This window comes from Canis lupus, chromosome 16, assembly GCF_011100685.1.
Source record: "Canis lupus familiaris isolate Mischka breed German Shepherd chromosome 16, alternate assembly UU_Cfam_GSD_1.0, whole genome shotgun sequence".
In the NCBI taxonomy this organism is placed as follows: Eukaryota; Metazoa; Chordata; class Mammalia; order Carnivora; family Canidae; genus Canis; species Canis lupus.
The window spans coordinates 10,997,235-11,023,463 of NC_049237.1; the positions used below are offsets into that span (position 1 = coordinate 10,997,235).

General features: G+C 38.1%; 1 protein-coding gene and 1 long non-coding RNA gene across 5 annotated transcripts in view; one reads left to right on the forward strand and one right to left on the reverse strand.

The window, feature by feature from the left end:
* Positions 1-26,229, forward strand: part of PTN (pleiotrophin) — a 100,837-nt gene that overhangs the window by 46,592 nt on the left and 28,016 nt on the right. The window lies entirely within an intron of this gene.
* LOC111090243 overlaps positions 11,248-26,229 on the reverse strand; it is a 99,763-nt gene continuing 84,781 nt past the window's right edge. For all 3 annotated transcript variants that reach the window (XR_005371261.1, XR_005371260.1, XR_005371262.1), the window contains one exon: positions 11,248-12,495. This is a non-coding gene — a long non-coding RNA (uncharacterized LOC111090243). The remainder of the gene's footprint in view (positions 12,496-26,229) is intronic.

A 26,229-nucleotide genomic window follows, 5' to 3' on the forward strand; every position in this document is an offset into this window, starting at 1 on the left:
TTTTTAGAAGTCATAACCATGATACCATCATCACACCTCATAAAAAAAGAACACTTAAGACTCTTTGTTCCACCCTTTCTTAAATGTGCTATTTCCATAACAAATCGTTCACTTTAAATAATTTTTTTGAAGATTTTATTTATTAATGAGAGACACAGAGAGAGAGGCAGAGACACAGGGAGAGGGAGAAGCAGGCTCCATGCAGGGAGCCCGATGTGGAACTCGATCCAGGGACTCCAGGATCAGGCCCTGGGCTGAAGGCAGTGCTAAACCACCGAGCCACCGGGGCTGCCCAAATCGTTCACTTTATTTTTAATTTTTTAAAACAATTTTTTATTTATGATAGTCACACACACAGAGAGAGAGAGAGAGAGAGAGAGAGAGGCAGAGAGACAGGCAGAGGAGAAGCAGGCTCCATGCACCGGGGGCCCGACATGGGACTCAATCCCGGGTCTCATGGATCGCGCCCTGGGCCAAAGGCAGGCGCCAAACCGCTGCGCCACCCAGGGATTCTGCAAATCGTTCACTTTAAAAAGGGATGAGCACTGGTTGTTAGACTGCATGTTGGCAAATTGAACTTCAATTAAAAAAAAAAAAGAATTAAAAAAAAAAAAGACTTGCCAAAAAAATAAAAAATAACATCCCTCCACCCCCTGAAAAAAAAGAATTAAGGTCAGGACCTCAGCTTGCCATCCTCAGAGTGCTACATGTAGTAGAATCATCCAGAGCATCACTTCCCAAGATAAAAGATTTCTCTCTTTTTTTAAAAAGATTTTATTTATTTATTCATGACACACACACACACACACACACACACACACACACACACACATATACACAGAGGCAGAGACCCAGGCAGAGGGAGAAGCAGGCTCCATGCAGGGAGCCCGACAGGGGACTCGATCCCGGGTCCCCAGGATCATGCCCTGGGCTGAAGGCAGGCGCCAAACTGCTGAGCTACCTGGGGATCCCCAAAAGATTGCTCTCTTCCCTTGGCACCTGCGCAGTGGATTGTGCCCTTCGTCACTAGTAGTCACTAGCATTTCAGTGTGCTAGCCGAGGAGTTTCACCGATCGCGTGACGCGGGGCTCGTGGATGCACTTCGGGGCCTGGCCCTTTGCTGTCGCAGGCCGTGGGGAGCAGGCCCGGTGGCAAGGGACGGGGACCCAGCGCATTACTGGCTTGTGGTTTGGTGCTGGCCCCGGACTCTGCAGGCTGCTCGGCACATGGGGGTCCTCTCGGGGCCCTGCAGCACCGCCCGGGCAGGAGCGAGGCCGGGGCTGCACAGCAGGGCTGGGGGCCGCGCGTCCGGCCCGGTGTCCACGCAGGAATATTCACCCGGGGTGACAAGGGGAGGACCCGGTTGGCGCCTGCAGCTGCAGCCCGTTGACTTGGGAGGACTTCTGCAGCCTAGTGCAAAGACAGGTTGACCTACCAGCTAGAAGCTGCAGAGGGGACCCCTGGGGGGCTCTGCAGTGGGGGAGCATATGCCTTCCACCCAGGACATGGCCCTGGGTCCCAGGATTGGGTCCCAGGTCGGGCTCCATGCAAGACACGTTCAAAGTAACAAATTGAAGGAAGCAGCCAGGCCTTGGGGGCAACAACATGGCCAGAAGGAGTCAGGGAAGCCCAGACTTGGCGGACACAAGGAGGTAGATTCAGCTGCAAATTTGCAATTGTGCTTTATTGCAACCCAAGCTGTCCAGAGGGAGAAGGCCACTCTTGCTTGGGGCTGGGGGTTTCCATGGTTGTCAGTGGGCACACCTTGGACCTTGTGTCAAATCCTGTGGTAGCTTCTCTATTGCTCACTCTCCCTTATCTAGGTTAACAACCACCCCCCACCCCTTGTTTTTAGCCATCACATCCCTGCCGTGGCTGCATGATGGAGCATATGGTTCCAATATAAGCAAATTAGCATAATTCCAACCTAAAAAAAGCAGCCATAGTCCCATCCCTGCCATAGTCACTGGTTGGCAGTGGGCATGAAAAAAAAAAAGAGCCTGTTTCTCCCTCTGCCTGTGTCTCTGCCTCCCTCTCTGTGTGTCTTTCATGAATAAATAAATGAAGACTTAAAAAAATGATAAAAAGCATGGAGAGGTTCTTACAGCTTGTTCAATTTTGAGACAAACCATGGAAAATTGTGAGTATCCTAAGATGGCGAGTAAATACGGAGGTGAGTAAGCTATGAAAGCTGATGAAGCTTTAAAAGCATTTGGGTAGAGGGTTAGGATAAAGGAATCAGATCTCATTCTTCGTCACATTAAAAAAACTACTTTATTCCACACTCTGAGGATTTCTTTTCCCTCTTTTGAAGATGACCCTCCTGAGAGGCTGCAATTCACCCCCTTGATTTTAGCTGGAATATTTTTCTAGTGGCTGGAAAACCATTAAATCCATGTACATTTTTATTGGTTCAGAGCAGGCCAAAGACTCCGAGTCTCCACTCTTCCTTAGGGATGGGAGCTTTGTTCCTCAGACACCACGGAGCATGGGGTGGGTGAGTGAGGTTAGGTCCTTAGGGGAGGTTGCCGCAGGACACGGTCCCAGTGCGAGTGGGAAACCCCAGCCCAGTCACACCAACTTTTCTAAATGAGTCAAAAGAAGTTGGAATCATGTTTATCCTACTGCCCTTGGCGATAGATTGGTAGGTCTCAGCGACCCTGACTGGAAGCCCCATGTAGAGAGCCTGATGCTTCATAGACCACGAAGGAAATTCTCTTCCACTTACTTCAGTTGAAGCCTTGAAGAAGTGGAGTCAGGGAGGACTAGAAGCTCCCTCAGGCTCACTTTGCTGCTGTGGGCTCCTGGCCGTGCTTATTGGCACTCACCACCCAGCCACCACTGGTGGTCACACATGCTTAGCAGCTGGGGGCACACCCAGCTATGGTAATGGGGACAGGGTGGAAATTCTTGGCCTTCATATAGATTCCTGGCTATTTTCTGATAGCCATGTTGCTTTGATACAACTAGATGGAGAGTTCCAAGCAAATTATTTTGTCAAATGAAAATGACTCCAGGGCAGGTTTCCTTGGATAAAAAAATACACTATAAGATGCAGTACTTACAAGAAATGCAGAAAATTAGAAAAGCATTAAAATGCCCCCATTCCACAGATGACCTCTGTCAAAAATTTAGTATCTGTATATATCAGTGTGTGGGTGCCTATGTGTATTCTTTTTTCTTTACAGAATAGGATTGTAGGGTACAAAGGGAATCAACAACTTCTTGTGAGAATTAATATTTTTATTGTGGATAACTACAGATCTCATTTTAATGGGAACATAAAACTTCATTTCATAGACACATTTAATGAATCTCATGCTGGCTCTTAGAAAGTTTTTATCATACAGCTTTAGTAATTTTTTTTTCAGCTTTAGTCATTTTGAAGCTTAGTTCAAACTTTTACAAAATCAGTTTCTTTTAAAATAGTAAAAAAAAATTCTAAACAAAGATGTTTTCAACATAAAAATGAACATTTAAAAAATTGTTTTTTAATAGCCTTATGTGAAGGGTAGAGAAGTTAATGTGGGTGGGAAGAAAAGCAATTATTCCAAATATAAAATTATCTAGTTATTCTTCTGTTTCTTAAAATAGAAAATTAAATAAAATTTGTTTGGCCAAAATATTTTAGTCGGCCCTGAGAATAAAAAGTGATTTTGAGAGAAATCAGAAGACCTTGATTGTCACCTACTGGGCCACCACAGTGCACTCCCAAATTCCTGTGGTTGATCTTGAGTTAGTTATCTCCTTTTCTACGTACTCAGTTCGTGTACAATAAGGAGGAATAGTAATTATTTGTTCCACTGAGTTATATATAGTAAGCTCAAATGATATAATGAATGTGGAAGTCGATAGAACACTCCAAAGCATTATTTCCATATTATTATTATTGCTGTTATGATTATTTATAGGTCCATGGTTAGATGACCAGAGGAATTTGATGGATCTGCAATTAATTTATACGCCAGTGATGTTTTCCTGAAACTGTGTGTGTAGGAGATTGATTACACTACTTTCAGATAAGGCAAGCTCGTTTTCAAAGTAACCGGAGGTACTCATTAATGTTCTAATCACACGTTAGCTCTCTCGCTTTCTAAAAGTGTTTAGCCCTTTGTTTTTGTTTTCTATTGCCCTGGGACAAATTACTATAAACTTTGTGGTTTAAAACAACACCCATTGATGAGCTCGTAGTTCTGCGGGTCATTTTGGGCATGATGTGGTTGGGCTCTCCCATCAGGGCCTTAAGGCTCTGATCAAGGTATTGGTAGGGCTCTGTTTATTTCGGGACATTTTGGGAAAGAATCTGCTTCCAAACTCATTCAGATTGTTAGCCATCTTCAGTTCCTTGTGGTTGTAGGACTCAGGTCCCCTTTTCCTTGGAGATTTTCAGCAAGGAGCCACTGTCAGTTCCTAGAAGCTATCTACTTTCTGGCCACATGACCCTCAGAGCCAGCAGGAGAATGTCCCTTGTCCAAATACCTCTCACACTTTCCTTGTCTCTGACGTCATGGCCCTAATTTAGCGGCCTCATTTGATTAGATTAGAGCCACCTAGATAGTCTCCCTGTATTAGGGTCAATTGATTTGGGACCTGATTGCATCTCTGAGGTCCTGTCACAGCAACACTCAGTGTTTGCTTGAATAACGAGGAGAAGGTATGTGCACCCAGAGGCGGGAAATCTGGGCAACATTTTAGTGTTCTGTCTCTATACCCCCAAAATTCTTCTCTTCCAGTGATTCAAAGGACTATACTTGTTCTCTGAATAAAGAGAACTCCCAGTGCAAGAGTCATAAGTAAGTCTGAGTTCTAGAGAGCTTGGAGATGACATTTCACTCCTGAGGTTCTAACTCATGATGACAGTCACCCTAACCTCCTCTTTGCAGGCCCAAGAGAACAGGCTTAGAGATCAGATCAACAGGGGCTCCTGAGTGGCTCAGTCGGTCAAGTGTCTGACTGTTGACTTGGCCCAGGTCACGTTCTCAGGGTCATGAGATGGAGCCCCACATTGGGCTCTGTGCTGGGTTGTTGGAGCCCGCTTGAGATTCTCTCTCTCGTCCCCTCCCCCTACCTTTCCTCTTCTCTTAAAACAAAACAAAACAAACAAGAAAAAAGAAATCAGATCTACAAAATTCAAATTGTTTTTCTACTAAGACCTGTATGAGTTTGGCAACATGTGTAACCTATTGGATTCTGTTGTTTTTCCACCTGTGAAACTGAATGCTACCTGTTTGCAAGGGCATTCTGACTGTGAAGTAAGAATGTGCATGTAAAAAGCTTTAGTACAGCACCTGCATTTAAGTGCAAGATGAATAATGATCTCAATGTTGCTTCAGTGGGGAAGAAAACAAAGAAAATGCAAATTTAGGTTATTTTCTTCTCTTGGACTTTTTAAATTAAATCCACAATCCAGCAGAAGGGCTGATTCTGCCTTTTTAGTGCTTTTACTGGAAGTGATATCCCATAATAATACCACTTTTAATAAATGTACTATTTATATTTTTAGCCCTCTTGAACAGTAAGCCCAAACTGTGCAAACTCCAAATGAAGAGTTTGTTTTTCCGCAAATACATGTTTCTTTCCACCTCTGTGCATATGATTACACAACACTAAGTTAAAAACTGAAAATGTGATTTTTGGTAACATTAAATATATTTGATAATAAATGCATGTGCTATTTTCATCAGAGGCCCCTAGAATGTGACTGAATGTCCTTTGAAGCGTAAACAGTAATCACAAATTGTATTTTACATGTAAGATGTGACGTGAGGAAGGCTTTCCAGAGGACTGTGCTGTAAACACTTTGAGAAGCCCATGTAGTATAAACTTTTAATTATGTGGGAATTTCTTTCACTCTTGTCTTATTGAACGAAGGAGTTACACTTAAATTTTCATGAAAACTTTCAAGCTTTAGTTTAAGTTCTTTAAGGATAAGGGTCACTTATTTATTTTTATGTCCACAGAGTCTTGTATATATCAGCACTAAACAAATTCTCATTGATGGGTGAGTAGCTGAAGGATCAGTTTAAGGTTGTTCCTTTTTCTGAAACTCTCTGGGGGAAAAAAATGCACATTTTATTTGTACTTAGATCACATCCTGAAGGACCCTAAGTAGAAAAGAACTCCATGTCATCCCCAAAATAGCTGACAAGCTTTACATACACATAGTAATGAGGCTTGGCAATTCATAAGCTACTTTTTACAAGCGCTCTGGAAGGGTCTGGAAGCAGTAGTTATTTAAAAGAAGCAGTATAAGCAAAGATAACAGTGAATTTGTTCACAAATTGTGCATGTGGAATGCCAAGAGAGGAGAAAGAAAAACTTTACTAGCAAAACAGCAAACAATCCACCACTTGGGGAACAAGCCTCATTTATTGGATGAGCTTTATCGTAAACATATACCAGAGTGAGATTTCAATCTATGAAATGAGACAGCTAATGATTTCCCATCATAAAACATGAATGACGCTTATTACATAATAGAATAATTAATTAGGATTCAAATCAAGTTAACTTCTTATCTGGCTTCACTGTTAACTAGCTGTGTGGTTTGGGGTAAGTTACGCAATCTATAAAAATCCTCAATTTCATAGTCTATTAACTGCAGATTAACAATGCCTGACATTGTTTATTTCACAGTGATTTTGTGAAATTGAACAAAGTAGAATCACATCATTTTGGAGTTGAAAAGTAGTTAATGGTTATTTAGTCTAATTAGGGCTTTAAAAGGAAAAGTGCTTTACAGACAAACATTTAGTACTGTATATGGTATTTTAAACCTATCTGTCCTGATTTTTTAACGCATTCTGAACTATTCCTCCAATCATTTGTTTTCCCAGCAGAGTTGCTTTAGATCTACATGTGCGTCACCCAGCCTGGTGCCTGGAATTCAGTACACGTCCATATCATAAATGTATTCAGTCTACATTAATGATTGAATGAAAAACAAAATCTTGACCTTTGAGGAGTAGACCAGCCTCACCTCCATCTGATTTGCTTTCTTTTGTGTTAATTTGGCTTGCATATCCATAAAATGGATATAATGTCCTCATTCTGCTACTCTGAGCTGTTAGGATAATTGAGGTAAAAATAGGAATTGCTGGAATATAAGAAGGGAAGTCGCTAAGGAGGTTTTCGGAAGTGTTAATGAAACTGAAACTCTCAGGATCTCGGCCGAAGCAAGTAATCACAAATAGTGGACAGTGGAGTGTTTGTAGAGAGCGGAGGGTTTATGCCTTTGAGTGCTATTTTTTCAACAAATTAACTTTGTAGGTATAGTCTTGTAAGGCTAGTTTGTGCATACTTTCCTATATCGTTGATCACATAATGATACACATAATGTGTGCACTGATGATCTCAGTGTCTTACAGATATTAGTACTGTGACATTGGTGGTTGCTCTAATCAGGGCAAACTAAGTTGCTGGGGGTTATTTGACTCTACTCAATGATCCATACATGCATATGAATTTTTAAACGTTTCCATATTTTCCTTTATTTTTATGCTGATACCGGTATAGTTGGTGATGGCCTTTAGTTTTCTTCCTTCTATTTTTTTTTAAAAGACTTTATTTATTTATTCACTAGAGACACACACAGAGAAAGAGGCAAAGAGACAGACAGAGGGAGAAGCAGGCTCCACGCAGGGAGCCTGATGTAGGACTAGATCCTGGGTCTCCAGGATCGCACCCTGAAGGCAGCGCTAAACCACTGAGCCACCCGGGCTGCCCTCTTCCTTCTAATTAATTATAGGCCTGAAAAACCAATTAGCCGAGCTTGCAGAATTACATGTAAAATTCAAAAGGTAGTGATGAATATCCTAAGAGAATCCACCACATTATATTGTTTCATTAGGTTTGACTGGTCAGCCTTTTAAATTTTTTTTCCATTCATTCTGTAAATATTTGCCAAGGACTTAGGTACTTTAGTAAGCATGTGGGTAGAAAGACTACAGGACACAGTGTTTTAGAAACAGGAAGTTGCTGGATTTATATGCCAATAAAATAAGATGTATGTTTTTTTTTAAGAGGTATGGTTTTTTAAGGAAACAAATATGATCTAGGTTAGCCACTACTCAAAATCTAGTTACAATTTACAAGGTAATAATCTCTAATCCATTTGAGTGTTAGTCCCGGCTGTCATAGTCACATTTATACATAATCAGAGTTAATTTTATATCCTATTGTCTCTGTCTGAGTTATCAGGAACTCAACCTCATTCCTCTCTGAGAAAAATTAAATGAAATGACAGTGAATATATTCCAGCTCCATATAAGGAAGAGCTTTTTAACAATTGGAGTCCCTCAAAAATGGAATGTGCAGATTTGCTCATTAGCTTCATTTTTCCATCTGTATTTACCATTTGCATATATTAATTTGGCCATCCAGTAAAGCATTCCTAGTATCCTGTGAAGTAAGTTATCTTCTGTTGCTTAAACTATTGATTTAAAAACATTCAAATGCAGGATCTCATAGTCTTCACTGTTTTATTTTAATTAATTTATTTTAAGTTGATACTGTAGTTTATTGAGGATGTAATTAGTCTTGATTTTTGTCATCAAAATAATTTCATATTTGCTCAGATTTGAGGTAGCCTGCACATTTAACTATCCTTTTGGTGTTTTTTTTTTTTTTTCGCTTATTCATACAGTGTTTTGTGGAACACCGTTAAAGAGAGAATCTTCAGTGAATTTCTTATAGGTACCTCTCCAGTTGACTTTTCCAGAGTGTATCCACCTTATAATGTTACTGTCTAACTCAAACTTCATTGTCTGACTCATAGGTGTGTTTTCAGAATATGTGTCAAATGTTGCCTGAAATCAAGGTACTCTATGGCCACGAGATCATTATTGTTAGCTACTTTGTCACATAACTGAATAAGATTCATTTGGTATGACTGAACCATTTTGATCTCTTAATTCCTCTTTTATAAGTTACAATGGTAGTTTTATTCTTTAGGCTAGTTATTTCTAGGAAGTAGGGAGATTTCAATGAGTTGGGCATTTGATTCTTCCGATGAAAGGAAGGACAAAACTAAATAACCTTTTTTTTTTTTTTTTTTGGTGTGGAAACTATGAAGGCATACTTCAGGGGATCTCTGAAGGGGTAGGAAGCAAGGGATTCTCACACACCAATATGAGATCTGATGATCATGGCTGCATTCATTTCAACATTGTGTGCAGAGAATCATCAGGTGCGAGGAGAATGAGTGGGACTGTAGGAGAGAGAAGGATGATGGAAAGGAGGCTAAATGATCATGAAGTTGAAAAAAGAAAAGTGGGTTTTTAGACGAGGACAAAGTGAGTGAGCAGAATCACAATCCCTGATTTTTGTGTTTCTAATTTCTGATAAGTCACATTTCTTTCAGCTTATTTGGTAAGCAATCTTTTCATCCTTGACAAGGGCATGGTGAACAATGCAAAGAATGAACCAGACAGAATGAATGGAGATGGGGTATCCCTACCGAACTACAAGGTCATTTGATGTTTCAAACTAACCTGATGTAATGTTCTGGTTTTAGAAGATGTCACTAGGTCCCTAATGAAGTGAATTTGCCAGCCTTCTAACAAGATTTTCCCCTTTCCCAAAGCAACACTCTGCATAAACAATTAAGCCTTTCCTTGATTTCTTTTCTTGTGGATTTTTTTTTTTCCGTTCTTCTTTATTTTTTTAGTCAATGAACTCAGCCCCAAATGAAAGCTGGAGTTGTATGAACTGAATTGGCTGGAACTAGTAGCTGAAAAGCGTGCAAATCAAAGCTGGCAAGTGTTGGCTCTTCCGTTCTTGAAGGAGAGGCTAACTTCAATCCAAATGGCTTCCTGGGCAATTGTTCCATTATCCTAGGGCTTTGTTCCTGGTGTAGAACCAGACATTAATAATCCAGCTTTTGCATGCTAACCCAAGAAAATACACATCACATCTTTACCTTGCAGTGTCTTAGTACCCATTTGGACACTTCCTAGTAGTGTGGGAACTCTGTAGGAAGGGATTTTACTTGACCTATGGGGTTGGGGAGAAAGAGGAGTAGCCCACAGATGGAGATATAGACTTGTTTCCACACACATTTTGGGGAGGGAGGCAAGATTATTTTTAATTTTGCTTTAGAAAATTATTTACCTGCCAATGATTCCTTTCTAGTCTAATTGTATCCAAGAATTCCCGCAAAATGAGAAAACCTAATCTAAAGATGGTTTTCAAGTAGAGTGAATTTTTTTATTGCTAAATATTAGATCATATGAAGTTGACATATGTTTATTTTGTAGCCATTATTAAATACTAATTTCAGTTTTTGCTGTTTTCTTGTTTTAGAGAAACCTGTTTTCCCCCCAAATCTCAAACATTTTGAAGACCTCCAAAAAGCCTAAGGTACCAGACTCTCTGAATATAGGGACAGGTGGATAAATGGCCGTGAATGACAGGAATTCCATCCTGACCCTCTATTGTACTTCTTCTGTTCTACTACTTGCCTCCTGCCTCATTTTCAAATTCAGAAGTAATAAATTATCAGTCATCCATTTAAAGTTTGTACATGATTTTCCTAGAATCTAAAAATTTTTCTGGATACACTTTAGCTAAGAAACAGGACCTTGAATCAGTATGCCTTTCAATTTGTTGAGGTTTTACATAATTCACACTTTTACAAAGACGTATAGCTCCTCTGAAAAACATGATAGCTCTTTTCTACACAAATTACATCCTGATAAAGAATTCAAAAAGGCTCTTTGCATGCTCTTCTTACATGCTGTCTTCATATCAGCTTCTAGAAAATGTGGAGCCAAATGCAGCGTAAATCATTAGCTTGTACGTAGAGTGCTTAACAGGCATCTTGTATTTTAACTTCACTATTCAATTAGAGCACATGTCTAATTTGGTTTTAAGTGATCTAGGTTCCAACCCCATTTCTCAGACTTTGTGATCTAGGGCAAGTTATCTCAACTTTCTCACGTACATTTTTTTCTCACCTGTATAATTGGAATAGTATCGACTGCCTTCTAAAGTTGTGAGGATAAAAATCAGATAAAGCTCTTAGCACAGGCAAAGCCTTTAGTCCACAGTGACTATTATCTTTCCCTACATTTATTTTCCCTCTGCCTTTTTCCTTATTTTTATTTTTTAATCTTTCTAGAACGTATACATTTTTAAAACCTACCTTAAGCTTACTGGAAGAAGCTGGACAATCAATCAATAGCAAATATTCAATTTTTAAAAAAGCTTTTATTTGAGAGAGAGACAGAGGTAGCGAGAGTGAGCACAAGTGGGGAGGAGAGGGAGAAGCAGGCTCCCCATTGAGTAGAGAGCCAGACATGGGGCTCGATCCCAGGACCCCAGGATCATGACCTGAGCCAAAGGTGGACAGTTAACCATTTGAGCCACCCCAGTATTCAACTTCTTATTTCTAAAGAAACAATGGTTTCGAAGAAGCATCTATTAAACTTCTTTGTAGGAGTTCACCTGGGGATCTTGACCTTGTTAAAATGTCAGTTATACTTTGGAAGTGTCTGGGGTGGGGGCTCGAGAAGCAGCATTTCTTATGTGCTCCCAGGTGAGGTGGATGGTGCCTGGCTCTCCAGTAGCCCTTTGTGCAGTAAGGGTTTCAGAAGAGAGAGAGGGATGTCATCTCTAGAGCTTTATAGAAACAAAATATCCAGCGCTGGGACTCCCCGAATCACAATCTCACAAAAGCAGTGAGAGGGTCTCTTATTTCTCTTATTATGAGTCAAATCGTGCAAATCAAATTTACCTGAAAGGGTCTCATGGGATTCAATTTCTAACAGGAGTCATTGTCTTTGCCGTCCTTTTGAGTCACCCCAGCTCCTTGAACAGGTATTTGGTCCTTGACTCTTGGACAGTCTTTTCCATTATACTGTATCAGTTCTCAAAGCCTTTCATTATATCACATTGAATATTTATTAGGCTCTTCTTATATAATATCTGGGCAAAGTCACACAGGATGTTCACTGGCCAAGAAACAGTCTCTAATGTTATCTTAATGATTGTTTCTGAGATAGCTGTTTGCTTTTTTAACTTCACAATAATACTGAAATGTATCTCTGAGATTGCTAGTGACTTATTGCTAATTCCTGTGGGCACCTACCTGTAGAATTTGACTTTGCTCATCATTTTTTTACTTCTTGAAACTTCCTCTTTGCTTGGTTTCCAGGATTCAACTCCCTTTGCTTACACTTGTTGCTTTTACCCCTTTGCTGCTACCCATAATTCACTTATGTAAAAACTACAATTGTTTTCACCTTTTGCGTGCCTCTCCAATTTCTTGCTTTGTCTTCTTTGGGCAGCCCCAAGGCTTTCCATTCATTCAAAGAGCCTCCGTTGACTCCATGTTCATTCCGAGCACCATACCGGAGCCCTTTTCCAGATCTATAACATCCTATCGATTTCGGTTCAAATGTCCTACTGGCACTTGAAACTCAACATGTCCATGAAGATCTTTATCACATCTTCCTAACTTCAGTCACATAACATCGTTAAGCCTTTGTGATCCATCTGAAAATTAAAGATAATAAAAGAAACTAAATAATCATATTTGCTGAGAATTAAATCACATTTAATACGTGCCCGAGGCTTAGACTACTGTCCTTCAAACAGATCACAGTATGTCTTATGAAGTGGTGTGTGAGACCCTGTTCTTTGTGTTGACACCTGTCTCTGGATTGGAGGTCAGAATTGAGGGGATACCCGAGATCTCTCCATCCACAGTAGATTCAATTTATTTGATAAAGCCAATCAATTTTAACTCTTAAGTACCTTTTCTTTTTCCCTTCATTCCTTTTCTAATGTCACAGTTTTAAGTCTTTGCAATGCCTCACCTGGAATATGTCAGATGGTCCCCTCTCAGCCTCCCTGACCCTAGTCCTGTGTCCTCCGTTCACTCTGCTGACTGTTGGCAGGGGGTCCTCTCAACTGATTGTGGTCCCCACTGCACTCCAGGTTCCTCAGAGCTCCGGGTGTCCTGAGGTAAAGCATCACTGCCCATCTCATGGGAGCCTTACACACAAGAAGGAAACACCAAGAAAGGTGGCTTCTCTCTGTTCCTTTTCAATTTCCACACTTTTCTCTCTGATGCTTGAGCAGTCTTTAACTCCTTGCTGACTCCTGGAATATATCACACTTGCTCAAGTCTGCAGGCCTGTGCCTCAGTGTTCTTTCTTCCCTCTCCTCATCTGTTATTTGGTACTAAACTCAAAATTAGTCTCCTCTGGAAACTTTTCTTAAAATCTCTGAACATACTTAGGTAATTGTTTTATGCGCATAAAAAATGATTGTAGCAGGTTTTAAACTTTAGTGCTTCATAATTTTGCACATAGAAAATAGTGTTGGATTTGTCAGATTTTTTATGGCATCTGTTGAAATGATCCTATGATTTTTCTCCATTATTCTGGTATGATGTTAATGTGGTGAAATACATGACTGTTCAGGTGTTGAAACAACCTTGCGTCCTGGAATAAATACCGCGGGTGATGATTTGTTAGCTTTTTAAATATTTGATGGATGGATTTGATTTACTAGTATCTAAAAAATATTTTCATGTTTTTATGTTCACTAGGAATATTAGTCTACAATTTCTTCAATGTCTTTGTCAGGTTTTGGTATCAAGAAAAATTCATTTAAAAAAATAAAAAAAAGAAAAATTCATTTATACTGATTTTTTTTTCCTATTTATTTCAATTAACCAGAGAGATTTTTAAAACCTCAGATTATAATTCTGGATTGTTCTATTTCCTTCTTCAGTTCTGTCAGTGAATAATTCATGTTCTTGAAAATTTTGTTAGGTACAAACCATCTGGTATCATGTCTTATAGATTAATAGATCTTTTCAGATTATAAAATGTCCCTCTTATCTTGTTAATTTTCCCTGTCTTCAAATCTATATTGACTAATAGGACTATAGGCACCAGCCTTTTTATGATTACTATGTCTTTTCACTTTCAACCTTTTTAATATATATAAAATGTGTCTTTTGTAGATAGCATACAGTTCAGTATTGCTTGTTTATGTAGTTTGACAATCTGGGTTTTGCTTAATATATCTAGTGTATTTGTACTTAATCCAATTATTTGTGTGGTTTTAAACATACTATCTTGTTATTTCTTTTTATACCATCTGTTCTTCGTTCCTTTGTTTCTCCTTTCCTATTTTGGATTAATCAAAATATGTATCTTTGACATATCACTTTCTATTTAAAATGAATGTCGTATCACTTTTGTAAAATGCAAAAGTTCTTAAAACAGTATAATTGCATTTCCTTCATTTTTATTAATTGTTGTTTTACTTCTACATATGCTATAAATCCTATAACAATTTATTTATAATATATGATATTTATAATACATTATGTGTATATAAAATATATATGGGGTCTAATTACATATTACATATATTTTAACATCTATAATACATACACAGCCACACAATATTCCCTTCAATTTGAACAACATCATTTAGAATTCATTATAAAGAAAATTTGCCAGCACCTAATTCTTTCAGCTTTTTTCCTGAGAATATATTTATTTGCCTTTAGTTTTAAAATATATCAATTACAGTTTGTGATTTTTTTGTTGTCCCATGGTCTTTTGTTTCCTTTGTTTAAATAAGAAAAGGTCATTCTTGTTGTTCTAGCTTACATGACATACCTCCCTCCACAGTTGCTTGGAAGGCTTTTTGTTTTGTTCCTTTAAATTTTGTTTTCAACAGTTTAAATATGAAGGGCCTATGTGAGGCATATTTTATTTTCTTCATGCCTGGGGTGTGCTGAGCTTCTTCTGTGGGTTGATGTTTAATCAGACTATAGAAGTTTTCAATTCTTATTTCTTCAAATACTTGTGGTGCTGCATTCTTTCTCTTCTCTACTTCTGGGTTTCTTTCACTGGAGTATGATAGATTATTTAATACTGGTTCACAGTACACTGAAGCACTATTTTTTTTAAAAAGATTTTATTTATTTGAGAGCAAGAGAGAGAGAACATGAGCAGGGGAGAAGGGCAAAGGGAGAAGCAGACTCCTTGGTGAGGAGAGAGCCTGATGCTGGGCTCCATCCTAGGACACTGAGATCGTCACATGAGCTGAAGACAGACACTTAATTGTGTGAGTCACTCAGGCATCCTCTTTTTTTTTTTTTTTTTTTTTTTTTTAATTTATACCTCAGTGTCTTAGTTCAGATAATTTCTAGTGCTCTATTTTCAAGTTCAGTAAATCTCTCTTCTGCTATATCTAATATTTTATTAACCCATCCAACAAACATTACATATGTAGTTTTCAGTTCTGTAATGTCCATTTGATCCTTCTTTTTTACAGTTCTCACTTTTTTCTGCCAAGATTCCTCATTTATTATTGTGGTATTTCCATCTTTTCTTGTAATCATTGACAATATTTATCCTATCTACAGTGTTCTCAGTGAATGGCAACATTTATTTCATCTTGGAATCTGTTTCTTTTTTTAGATTTATTTATTTATTTGAGAGAGAGAGCAGGGGAAGGGGCAGAAGAGAGGGAGAGGGAAGGAATCCCACGCTGACTCCCTGCTGAGGACAGAGCCTAGCAGGGTGCTCTGTCACACCACCCTGAGATCATGACTTGAGCCAAAATCAAGAGTCAGGTGCTTAAGCAACTGAGCCACCCAAGCACTCCTTGGAATCTATTTCTGTTGACTATCTTGATTATGCCCTGCTTCACAGTTCTTTGGCATGAACAGTTTTAAAGCTTTATTGAATTTAACTGATATACCCCAAACTTCACAAATTTAATCTATTCATTTGATGACTTTTATGTATGTAAATCGAAACTTGCAAAATTATCACAATTAAGATAATTAATGCATCTATCACTTGCAAAAATTTCCTGATGCCTCTTTGTAATCTTTCTCTCATCATCCTCCAAATGCTCCCAAATTCCATATTTAAGTAATAATCTTTTTGTCACTTTATGAGTTTGCATTTTCTAGAATCTTATGAAAATACAGTTGTACAGTACATAGTATTTTTTTATAACATCTAAGCACAATATTTTTAAATTCATACATGTTGCATGTATCAGTTAACTTTTATTTATTTATGCTTAGTCAGATAATACAAGTAAGCCACAATTTATTTACCAGTTTACTTGTTGATGGACATTGGAGTTGTTTCCAAGTTTGGCATTTATTTATTTATTTAAGATTTTATATATTCATGAGAGACACGGGGTGGGGGGGAGGCAGACACACAGGCAGAGGGAGAAGCAGGCTCCTTGCAGGGAGTCTGACGTGGGACTCGATCCCGGGACTCCAGGATCATACCCTGGGCTGAAGGCAGGCACCAAACTGCTGAGCCACCCAGGGATCCCCCAAGTTTGGCTGTTATAAATAAAGTAAGCCTCTATGAATATTTGTATATAAGTCTCTGTGTAGCCCCAAGCTTTCAAGTGTTTGGGGAAAATGCCTAATAGTAGAGTAGTCAATTTGTATGATAGGTATATGTTTGGATTCTTAAGAAACTGCCAAAATGATTTCCAAAGTGGTTGCAATCAGAAGATTATGAGAGTTAAACTTACTCAACATTTTCTAACACTTGCTGGGGTCAGCCTTTAAGTCATGTGAGTGAGTATATAGGGTATCACACTGAGGTTTTCCCATTAACATCGAACATTTTTCATGTGCTTATTTGCCATTTGTATATCTTCTTTTAAAAATGTTCAATTCTTTTGCCCACATTTTTATTGGATTTTCTTATTGTTATTGAGTTGTAAATGTTCTTTATATATTCTATATTGAAACCCTTTGATAGATACATATCTTGCAAATATATAGTCATATAATTGATATTTGTATGTTGATCTGGTATTCTGCAGCATTACTGAACTCATTTATTCTTCCTGGTAGCTTTTGGGGGTAATTCCATTGATTTGTGAGTAGAATCTTGCTCCTTCCAGGCTCTTTGATAATTCTATGTTCTTGAGTTGAGAAACCTGGTGCAGCCTTTGAGATACAATTAAGGTTTATTGGGTTATGATTTTCTGTAATTTCTTTGCAATCAAAAGTAAAAGTTGCATTTCCAGTGTAGATTTATGATCTGTGACAGGCTGATCCACAAATTTAGGTCCTTCTTCAAGGTCTCACTTTCATTATGTGTTTGACCCTTTGGCAAATGTAGAAGAGCTGCTTCTTGGGGTTGGTGCTAACTGCTGCCCTGAGAATTCTCTGCCTCACACAGCCATAGGATATTTATTCTTTACCTATCCAATATGATATTGTCAGATAACTTTCATTTGCTTAACGGTATATTAGTGAATATGAAAATCTGCATGCTGTTTTGTTGGTTATGTTTTTAATTGAGTCACTTCATTTGAACAAATAAAGCCACCAGCTATTAAAGATCCCACCTGAACTCAGTAGTTAATAAAAGCTGTACTGACCTGTTTAGAAGAGCATGAAAATATGGTAGTGATCTTGATGAATTTAATTTTTTAAAATTAAATTGAAGCTGAGATTTATACTTTTTTTTTCCTTCTTAATTTATTGTATGCCTGATGCTTGATTTTTGACTGTTAAATCCACCTTGCTTTCTGGGGAACAAACCTAAACTGGTAATTCCTGATTGATTTTGGTAGCATTTTGTTGAGGAATTTTTCATTTCTGTTCATAAGAAGGTCCTGCTCTTTTTACTTCCTCATTTTCCTGGTCTGGTCTTGACCTGAAGGTTATACTGCCACATAATATGAGTTAATCAATATTCTTTATTTTTCTTATTCTCTGGGAGAATTGTGTAAGGTTGGAATGAACTGGTCTTTGATTGCTTTGTGGATATTGCTTTTTTATTTAACCTAAACAGACTTTATATTCCTTTTTTTTTGGGGGGGGGGTAAAGTAACACGAAAGTTGCAATAAATCTCTGCAAGATGTGTGTGACCATGAAAACACTGCTGAGATCAAGGTAGAGAACATGTGGTTGCTTGCTGAGTGAGTCTGAGTAAGTATACATTTTTGTTTCCAGTCAACACGGGGCATTTATTTATGATGTGTTAGTACTACTGAGAAATTAGTTCAGTTTGTCAATACAGATGACTTTGTTTGGATTTTTACTGCCGCAAATTAAGAAGTGTTCTTTAACTATTCAGAAGAGATTTTTTTTTTTCAGAAAAGATTTTGGAAAGAACATTAGACACTTCTTTTATCATAAACACATTTGCTTTCAGTTACAGCATTTTTATATCTCACACAAAATATGGTATATACTTTCATTGCTCTGGTCTCCATAATGAGTTAGTAATCTAGTAGGTTTTGTGAAATAAGATATAACTCACATCTGTGTCTCTCTTATAACATAGCCTATAATACACATTAATATACAATATATAATATTATATATTATATATTATATAATTATTATAACATAGCCTATAATTGCATTTAGTAGGTGGTCACTAAATATTCATTGATAATAATTAGGATTTCAAAGTTTTGCCTGCTGTGACTCCAGCTTATCTACGCTGTACTTTCTTCTTTTTACTACCAAAATATAGTAAACTATAGCTTCTACATTGAACTGTTTACTTTAAATTGGTTTCTTGATTTCTCACGTAGAGCTTTAGCCAGTTCTGTTTCTCCCACTGGAATGCTTCGTATTCCAGATTTACTTATCATATTCCAAACCATCTTAAAAGATCATATTGCCATTATGTTTATTAAGCTGTCCCTGGTTAACTTTCATAAAGATATGCTGTCTTCCACCCCAACTATCTTCCTCTAAGAACCACAGGAGCTACCATGGATGGAGCACATGAGATGCCAGTCATATTATATCTGTTACCTCATTTTAATCTTCAAACAGATTGTAAGCCTACATAATAAGTTTCCATAAAGGAGGATACTGAGTAAGAGATTGACTACTTTGTTCGGATCACTGATGGAATATTTTTGGAGTCATTGTGGAGAAAATCTTGCTGACTCCAAAGCCTCTTCTCTTTCCACAGTATTAAAACAATTTTTATTGCCATATGACTTTCTTTTATACTATCCTCATACGATCATACTTGTTAGACTATGCATTTGATCTTTGATAAGAGGATAAAATCACACCAAATTCTTGTAAAGTATGAAACTGTTGAAATAGACACTTGTAAACTTCCTATTTGTAAATTATGTAAATTCCTGTTAATACCACAAGCAAGGTATTTTGAATACTCAAAATATATTTCATATTTACATCACCATACGTGGGACATCTGTTCAGTTCTGCTTTTTGAACAAAAAGTTTTGCGTTATTGTATCCTCCCCAGCATAGACTTGAGATTGGCTAGGCCAGTGACTATTAAATTTATTTTTCATTTTTGACTAGTGAAACTTACAAGGAAACCAATGAGGAAAGTAGTGAAAGAAGGACTGCTCTAGCCAGAGGGGAGATAAAGGTGAGGGACATGGGAGGCTTTCAATAAACCTGCTCAGGATGCCCTTAATGCCTTACACCAGCCTTCGCTGTCTCTCTGTGGAAACACCAGTAATCTAAAAATCACTGCTTCAGCCCAACTTTGTTTTTCTAATGAAAATCTAAAAAATCTAAAATCTAAAATCTAAAAATCTAAAAAAATCTAAAAAATCTAAAAATCTAAAAAATCTAAAAAATCTAAAAATCTAAAAATCACTGCTCTAGCCAGAGGGGAGATAAAGGTGAGGGACATGGGAGGCTTTCAATAAACCTGCTCAGGATGCCCTTAATGCCTTGCACCAGCCTTCGCTGTCTCTCTGTGGAAACACCAGTGATCTAAAAATCACTGCTTCAGCCCAACTTTGTTTTTCTAATGAAAATCTAAAATCTAAAAATCACTGCTTCAGCCCAACTTTGTTTTTCTAATGAAAATCAGAAGGATGTGTGTGTGTGTGTGTGTGCGTGCGTGCGCGCGTCTGTGTGCGAGGTTTTTGAGTCTTGGATCTTGTTCTTGACTCTCAGTGATAATACCTTCGTAAAAAATCCCACAAAATGAAATCTCTGAAAGATCCATAAATTGACAAGTAGCAACAACAAAACCCAACCCAAAGAGCCATCACGTAGAGTATCTGGATGGATTGTTGATTGGTGGCTCTCCCCTCCGTGGTAACTATAGTTTTAGCCATGTTTGTATAACAAGCAGCCTTTCCTTCTCTCTGGGATCTTCCCTTGCTTCTCTATCTTCCTCTCTCACAGCTCCTAGGATGTACTCACTTCCGCTTCTCCTTTGGAGATCCATCCACTGCTACGTGCTGCCCTGTACTCTACATTCTAATCACATTTTTCCCCTGAATATTATTACAAACATCTTCACCCATTTGCTTTCTTCTGCCTGAAGTTCCCTTCTTTCCTTATTTTCTTAGAAGGCTTCAACTGTTTTTGTTTTGTTTTTCAAAAAATGCTCCAACCTTCTACCTCATTCAGACTTGCTAAGCAAAATTAGTACTTGGGCCTATACACTCAGATAACACCGTGCGTATAATTTTTCCTAATATTTGCCACCGTGAATCATCATACTCACTTGTCTCCCTTTTCTCCCCTTTAGAACTCTTTTGGGGAAGGGCTGTATCATATTCATATTCATATTCCCATGCTCAGCATAGACTCAGCCTTTCACAGGTGCTTTCAAAATTGGCAAATAGACGTATAACAAAAATGTCCTAAATATCACACTTCTCCAGCAGGTGCCACCATGCCATAAAGGATATTTTGACCTGAAAGTTCTCTGCATTTGAGACACTGAGTTATGCAAAATTAAATGAATGCCCTACTTTATCAATCTAATTGATATGCACTTAGTTAAAATCAAAGGTGGAACGCTGTTGAATTTACTTCTGTGCTGTGAGCAGAGTACACCTGAGGTTATGCATGCATGCGCTTAGGACGTATTCTTTTCAAGGCTTAGTATTTAAATAAGACAGCTTAACAAGGCCAAAATGAAGGGCTGTTTAGTAACAGACTTCATTATAAACATAATGCTTATTTATGTGAGACTTTAGGAATCTGAGGCAATGATCAAACCATTCGAGAATAAATCAACATGATGATTTTAGACTTGAAGAAGAGTTACTGAAAATAAAGGGAACCTGTAAGTAAGGAAAATTAAAACACTAAATTCCCAGGGCACTGCTCAGGCAGGGTAAGCATCTGCCTCTGGCTCAGGTCATGATCCCAGGGTCCTGGAATCGAGCCTCACATCAGGCTCCCTGCTCAGTGGGGAGTCTTCTTCAATGGACTTCTGCCTCTCTTTCCTGCTCATGTTCTCTCCTTCTCTCTTTCAAATGAATAAATAAAATCTTTTTTTAAAAAAACCCACTAAATTCTCCGTAGAAACAAATCTCTCTCAAATGTAGGAGACAGAAGAAATCACCATTATTTAGTAAAGGTATAATGTGGAAAGGTAAGATTACAATGGTGTTTTTGTTTAACCTTTTGTCTTTGTACCCTTAGAAGTAAACTACCTCTATGAATACTTTGCATTTCACAAGCAAGATGGAGAAAGCTGACTTAAATTAAAAAAAAATAATAATAAACCACTCTAAAATCAAAGGTCCTGAGCTATTTAAGAAACACATGAATTAACATGTATTTTAGTTACTATTGCAACTAGATAACACTGCCTGGGATGTCTTTACATTTCTGTGTGCTTTCCCCACCCCAATATGACCTCAGCGACCAGCACCTAATTCTGTTCTCCAGAGGTCTGCTGTCTTGGGAGAGAGGATAATGGGCAAACAAAAATAAAGATATAATACGTCCAACAATAATTTGTGCCAAGGAAAAAGTAAAGCCAGGTGAGGGAACATGCATGTGTGAAATTAGTGCAATTTTAGATAGTGGAATGAGTTATCATATTTGACCCTGGGCTGTTTTTTCTCTTATTTTTCTCTAATTTATGTTATTCTATTCAGTTAAAAAATATGTCACTAACATCTGTGTGTCAAACACTGTTCTAAACTTTATAAATGAATGTAACAAAAAGTTAGTGTCTTGTCCCTTAAAAGGTTTATGGATTACTGAAGGAAAATGTATACAGTTTGTGTACACACAGTTATATACACAAATGCACATGCACACACTGAAAGTTATGCTATGATGTTAAGGTTTTTTTGTTTTCCCCCCAGTAGGCTCCATGGCTCCATGCCCAGCGTGGAGCCTAACACTGGGCTTGAACTCATGACCCTGAGATCAAGACCTGAGCTGAGATCAAGAGTTGGACACTTAACTGACCAAGCCACCCAGGCATCCCTGATGTTAAGGCTGTTGAAAGAATTCAGCAGTAGAGGGTATTCTAAATGTTAGTCATTCTAAGAGGACCTCAAAAGGTTCATGGCTTGTATTGTTGGCAGTTTTTCAGAGATGAGCATTTACTTCCTGGCTGGTGTGTGGGAGTGAGTCAACTAGCTAGCGAGGAGCCTGAGCTCCAGTAACTGCTCAGTGACTACAGATTTTTATTCTCCATTTGCTTTGTGCTTTACAATTCTGTAATTGTATGTTTTCATTTTGTTTTGGTTTTATTTATTTATTTTTTATTTTATTTTATTTTTTTTTAAGAAAGGAATGACTGTTAGAATCGGTTGCTAGTAATGGTAAAAAAAAAAAAGTTAAAGGGGCCTTATAAAGTGATGGTTATTAAATATAATGGTGTCGTGGGCTCATGATGTTTTTCAGTTTTCTGTGCTTCCGTTCATAGTCAGTAATATGCCCCTTGAGCATTCAGGGTTTGTGAATGAGCAGAGTTTGTGAAATGGACATGGCACAGTGAGCTCCAAAGACAAAGAGGACAATGTTGCCTTGACAAAGGCTTCTCTGAAGGTGAAAATCCCATATGCAAAACTTCAGGATGAGATAAGAGTTTGCTAGGTAGAGAGATGTGGGAAAGAACTGGTTGCATGAGATAGCAGGAGCAAAAGATGAGTTGACTGAAACAATATTTTTGAGTTTAGAGAATAAGAGACCCATGGGTTGAGTGTAGGAGGGTGAGCACAGGTGGAAAGGAACTCCTGTGAGAAAGAAAGATTTGGGGATGCTCTAGATATTCTGTTTACACCTTGGCTTTGTAGGATATAGGTCAGAAGGAAGCAAGAAAGGCCACTTCATGCTGCAAGAGAAATCACAAGATAGTACAGTCATCTATGAGGAGAACTGGACTGCCATTTGTGCCCAGTGAAAATTCAGTGTTTTCCATTCTATTCTAGGAACATCCCACCCCAAATGCCAATTTGTTGTCTTAGTACAGTTAAGGATAAAGGAAAAAGGGGGCTGCAACAGAAGTTAAGAAAGCCTACTGACAGAAGGCACTGTGGGGCTGCCATGTGCCAGGTACTGCGATGCTAACTTTTCATGCATACTCTCTCATCTCAAAACACGGTGAGACAGACTTTAGAGCCATGTCTACAGCTAAAAAAAGTAAGCTCCAGAGAAATTAAATGTAGTGCTTCATTACCTAGCCAGAGCTGAGATCTTAACTCAAGGCTGACCTACTATAAAGCCCTTACTTAGTCCTCTGTATCAAGCTGTAGCAGATGGATACGAAAGGGATTAAGAGGAAACTAGAACATTCTAAAAGTCGATTTCCACTTACTTTTGATTATGACAAATGAAAACAGTAAAGGAATACTACAACTAACCCAAGTCCCTTTTGAACTCACGTGATTCCAAAAAATAATTGAATAAACATAACTTCACTGTCATATTATGGAAGGTAACCAAATCGAATTCCTTTGAATGCTTGCTTCTGTTGATTGATTTTTCCCTCTTTTTCATCCCTGAATGTTTTTATGTATTTAGAGTTGAATTTGAAGTAGAAAGCCATTTTCAAGAAACCTACACATCCATGTAAAGATTAATAGGGGTCAGAGGTGAGAAGGCTACATGGTTTTAGTAAAAAATGGGTTTCCTACTATATTGCCACGTCAGAAAACAGGAGATATCATGTTTTAAATTAAATAAATGCTGGTCATTATTTTTCTTGGGGAAGGTAAACATTTCCTAACATGATGATTTGGTTGGTTTACTTTTTGAAATATGGGATTAGATATTCATATAGATTATACACTGGTAAGATCTCAGGTTTGACTAGGCTGCTTACTAGTAAGTCAATAGGAGTTAGAAATTGTTGGTTGTTGGTCAAACCTTCAGTAGACCCATTGATTTTAGCAGAGTAGAGAGAACAAGATCAGTCAGGAGGACTGGATGGCTGATTATTGAATTCCAGAAGAATTAGAAAAGCTTAGAGGCTAACATAAGACTGTTCCATCTCAGAAGATAATGATGAGTAGTGAAAGTGATAATTAGGGGCCTTGCTGCAAAATATCAGTAAGAGATACTTTATTTTTCTGGCTCTTTCTCAGTCGTATGGAAGAAGCCATCCATAACCCACCTACCGAACTAGTCCTCTTCAAACTCACATCACCTTTTTACTTTGTTCATAAAATTTACCACAGTCAGAAATGGTCTTATTTATGAACTTATTTACTTGCCTTTTTGTTTACATGTTATCTTGTAACATGTATCTTGTAACTTTGCCCCCTAAGTGTAAGCACCACAGGGTCAGTACTCTGGTCCATATAATTCAATTCCTTGCCACCACTGCCTAGACCATCTTATGCTACAAAGGATGCAACTCTTTCATACACAGACTTTTTTAATAATTGAGTAAATGGATACAGGTATTGGTTAATGTTAACCAATATTTGTGATATTCCAGGTATTGGTTAATATTAACTAAGTCAATATTTATAGAGTACTTAAAATAGGTCCTTGCATATAGTATAATAAAAGTTTAACTCAATGAATATCTTCCTAAAACGAGCTGAACAATCTCCCTCAAGCTGAGGTCACTTCTGATAAGAGAACAGAGACATTTAATTTTAAGACTGCAATAATTGGAATGTGATTAATAGTTAATGCTCCATAACAGAATATCTGACCATTAGTGGTTTTGTTTGCTTCATATGGAACTTAAAGGAAATTAAATCTTTGGCCTTAACTGAATCCCTGTCTTTACCCTCAAGAAAGAGAAATGCAAAATTGTTGTCCTTCCCTTACACTTCATGACATTTTGTAGTTGTTACCAGAACATAGTGAACCACAATTGGCTATTTGACAGTGTAAACTTTATTGGAGTGCAAGTTTCATGAGAACAAGCATAAAACTTACCACTTGTCATTGATGTATTCCTGAGACTATAGCCCAATGGCTGGCATAAGGCAGGTGTCCCCAAAATGTTTAATGAAATAATTTGCTAATGTCAGGAGGAAGGAGGTATCAGGATATTTTTGGAATCTTCCCGAATCCTCCCATAAATATAGATGGTGCAGCTTGGTAGATAACAAAACTAAAACCCAGGGACAAGGTTTAAAGCAAAACTCAGGACAGATTTTTATTATTATTTCTCACAGCTCTGGAGGCTGGAAGTCTAGGATCAGAGTGCCAGGATCTGGGGCTCTGGGTAACAGACTGCCAGCTTTTCATTGTATCCTCACATGGCAGAGGGCAGAGACAGAAAGGAAACTCCCCCGTGACTCTTATAAGGGCACAGATCCCATTCATGAGAACTCATCCTCATGACTTCTTGGATCTTAATTGCCTCCTAGTATCATCTGCATGACGAAGGGTAGGGTATCAATATACAAGTTTTGGGGGGATATGAATATTCAGTCCATAATATCCTACCGATAATCATGGAGTAGTGCCCATTGCTGTTAGCATGACAGAAGGGCCAAACACAAACGTTGTGCAGCTCCTGGTGAAACAGCACAGTGCCACTTACAGTCCTGCCAAAGGGATCACACCTGAGTCTGATTAAGCCTCTGCATCCAGCTGCCTATTTGCAGCCAAACAAAGGAATGTTGAAATTCATCATGAATTTGCAATCATCGAAATCCAGAATGTGGGCTACTGCTGATTAAATGGCCTGGTTCTTGTAAAAAATGAAAAGCCAGAAAAGGAAAAAGGAGCTAGAGGATAAGCCTGTGTAATAAAGAGCAATTCAAAAGACATCAGTTTTTAAAATGAGATGTGTCAAAGGAAGCTCACTTGAGTAAAACCCTCAAGAAGTGCAGAGGCAATTACTGCATATTAGTGTTGGGGGTACAGGGCTATGATGGGGATGGGGAGCATGTTAAAGGCTTTGGATAGGAGTGGAAAATTTATAATTTACGAAGTTATGTATTTGCTTTCTGTGGTTTTCTGTACCTCGTGTTTTTGATTTTACAATAAAAAGTAAAAAAAAAACGATTTCATAGGAGTTTGGACAAAT